The sequence below is a fragment of the Dasypus novemcinctus genome, chromosome 31, assembly GCF_030445035.2.
Source record: "Dasypus novemcinctus isolate mDasNov1 chromosome 31, mDasNov1.1.hap2, whole genome shotgun sequence".
NCBI classification, from domain to species: Eukaryota; Metazoa; Chordata; class Mammalia; order Cingulata; family Dasypodidae; genus Dasypus; species Dasypus novemcinctus.
In genome coordinates, this window is record NC_080703.1 from 3,759,380 (window position 1) to 3,762,815 (window position 3,436).

Below are 3,436 nucleotides of genomic sequence, written 5' to 3' on the forward strand. Positions count from 1 at the left end.
AACATTTATAATAATTTTATATTTCTGACTTTAATCAAAGCAAACTTTTGAGTAAATTTTTTATTTAAGGTACCAAGACCGGGGAGTGAATTCGGGACCTTGTGTGTGGGAAGCTGGCAGTACACCACTGAGCCACTCTGGTTCCCCAATGGTGGTTTTTTGTTTGTTTTGTTTTAAGGAGGCACCGGAACCGAACTGGGACCTCACATGTAGGAGGCGAAGCGGGCGCTCAACCCCTGGGCCCATATGAGCTCCCTAAGTTCATTAATGTTACTTTTAATTTATCTTGTTTTCAAGGACAAAACTGCCATGTTGCACAATTTCTCATGAAAAAGTCAGAATTTTCTATTACTTCAAGTTTAGCTTGCTGACATGTCCTTTTTTTGCAGTGTGACTGTTACTGTTTAAAAAATACCTAGAGGTGATACCTGCACACCATGAGAATGTAGTCAATGTCCCGGGATTATACCCTTTAAATTGGTTAGTTGTTTGTTATGAAGATTTTACAAGATACTTCGCCTTCCAGTTGTAGTAAGTTGCACTAAGTAAAATTTATGCATCAACAGAATTCAGTTTTTGAAGTTCAAGACCCAATTGTGATTTTCAATACCTACTATTGCATACTGCGGAAAAGTACCTAAATTGAAATATGTCCGGGACTTAAATTATCACTTTATTTAAGAGCTGCGTCAGAAACTGTTGTTTTGTAAGTCATATGTATTCAGTGAAGGTAAATTTCTCCTGTAGAAAATACAAAATCTGACTTAAATTTTGTATATTTCCATGGTAAGGTGAAATCAGTATGCCTACAATCTCATTTTGTACATGCGTATCTTTTGTAGGCATGTAACTGTAACAATATCTGTGTTTTTTAAATTGCCAAACAGTGTATTCATGTGGTAGAACAAGATACAGACAACTAATAGAAATTTGAAAATCTCAATGTACTCCATTTAAGAAATTACTGTTGTTGCTTTGAAAAGGTACTTCACTTTTCTTCTCAAATTTACTTGAAATGCACACAGATAATTACTTCTTGAATAGACAGGTTTCACACCACAGTTTGCAATTAATGTTGAAAAAAATACTTGATAATTTAAATCACAATGAATGAGTGACTTTATTTTATTTATTCAGTCATTCAGTAATATAGGTGACATACAGACCTATGCAAGGAATGATTTTATAATTATTGCTGTGTAATTCTACCCTGTGGTAAAACTGAAGCCAGGAATCTGATATATGACTTGTTCAGTTGTGGTACATTTCCACATGATTTGACCAACACTAAAATATTAACACAATGTCAAGATGTTTTCCTTTTTCTTTCTTCCTTTTTTTTTTTTTTTTTTTTTTTAAGAGCAACTCAGTGATTTGGGCATTGGTTAGTATAATGCCAGGAGCCTAAGGAGAAAAGTACAAAATGACCCTTAATACCAATGCCAGTATATGGTTACAACTAAGGATATTACTAATTCTTGTGCTCCTTAATCACTTTTGTTTAGAACATAAATCAAAGCTATTAACTTGAACTTGAGATATATACGCAATACATATACAACCTTATGAAAAATACTTTTCGTAAGAAACATCACACTTTTAAAATATTGGAAACTGAGTGTGCTGATTTGTATCTTGACTTAGAACAAGAGAACATGCAATTAGGGAGGTTTTTACTGATAGTAAAGTTCTTCAAGTTAGTGGCCTTCCTTTCTCTTATACTTACCACAGGCTACCCAGTGTCCTGAGAGGATTCATTATGAGAAAAGTGTCAGTCACAGTTTTAAGACCTTACTTTGAAAGGAATTAAGGAGAAAGCAAATTGGAAGGTAAGATTTCATCTTTGTTTTTGTATTGAAAAAGTTTCAGTGAGTTTATTATAAATGTATCTAAGCCATTAATTTTTGCAGCCTTCAAGTAAAGTCTATGAAAAGAGGTTGGTAGAGATCATCTAATCTTTTTTTTTATTGACTTTGTAATAATATTACATTAAAAATATATATATGAGGTCCCATTCAACCCCCCCCCACCTCTCCCCCCCCCCCAGCAACACTCGTTCCCATCATCATGACACACCCATTGCGTTTGGTAAGTACATCTCTGGGCACCTCTGCACCTCATGGTCAATGGTCCACATCATGGCCCACACTCTCCTCCATTCCATCCAGTGGGCCCTGTGAGGATTTACAATGTCCAGTGATTGCCCCTGAAGCACCATCCAGGGCATCTCCATGTCCCAAAGACACCCCCACCTCTCATCTCTTCCTGCCTCTCCCCATACCCATCAGCTACCATGTCCACTTTTCCCAATCCAATGCCACCTCTTCTATGTGGATATTGGATTGGTTGTGTATCTGATCTCAAATTTTGACATCATACATTCAGGTCCGTGGCACAATCCCTAGCCAGTAACAGCACAGCAATGCTTAGATATGTCATTAGTGACCCTTAATAGAAGTTAGTTTCAAAAACTGGGAGATTTCTGCTTTAGTCATACATTCTTTAACATCTTGTTTATTAGTAAAAATCAGCAAACAAGCCTTTTTTTAGGTCCTAATGCACTATGTCTTCTATATTGCTTCCTACACTTCCTCTTGTAGGGGAAGTATGCCCAGTTTCATTCATAGAAAATTGATAAAGGATGGTAGTTTTCTCTGCATTATCCAATCCAGCAATGATAACTTTGTGCTTCTGGTCATTGAACAGCTTCCATATCCTGGTGTAGAGAATTCCCATTCTGGGGCAGCATACTCCCCTCCAGCCACCTGGGTCATCTGGCCTTCCCCAGTCCAAGGTAAGGGAGAGGAGAGTGACGCAGCAGAGCCTCTGCCTCTGCTGCTGCTTCTCCCACACTTGGCAACCAGCTTGATTTCTGAGAACTGCAAGGAGACCTAAACCCAAGCTGATCAGCCTCACGAGCCACCATCCTCTCCCAGTTTCTTACTGGTGGCTGCCATGGCACCTACCAAGTGGGTGGGGTGTAATAATATTTGAAATCATGATGAGTCTTTTTCAAATTCCTTAATTTTCTCTTTGCTTTCAGTTTGAAAGGGACCATCCTTTTTCAGTGGTCGTTGGCCCTGTATTTGGGGGATTGTTGCTGTTCCATTAGAGAATGTGGTGGAAATCCCCAGGATGGGAGTTCAGTATTCTTTCGTGTGCATCTCTACCCACTGTGGTAATTCCCCATGAACATTTGAACATATTAATACACCTTATATGTAAGCCCAGGTGAACTTCCTGTCATTTATCTCGCATCATTGAACAACCCACACCAGTGCTCCTCCCTTGCCATAGTTGTAACCCTTCTGTGATCCAAAACTTCTTAAAAAATGAAACCAAGTATATTGCCAATTAGATTAATAGGAAAATGAGGTAGTAATGATAGGTTTAAACATAAATAAAATGTGTAATCATTTAGCAAAACTAAAACTAA

At 37.8% G+C, this 3,436-nt stretch overlaps 1 long non-coding RNA gene across 1 annotated transcript; it reads left to right on the forward strand.

The window, feature by feature from the left end:
• Nucleotides 1-1,742: 1,742 nt before the first annotated feature.
• On the forward strand, nt 1,743-3,236 carry LOC131276982 (uncharacterized). Its single transcript, XR_009184200.1, has 3 exons — nt 1,743-1,829; nt 2,707-2,794; nt 3,044-3,236. It is a non-coding gene; the product is annotated as an uncharacterized lncRNA (long non-coding RNA).
• The last annotated feature ends 200 nt before the right edge of the window (nt 3,237-3,436 follow it).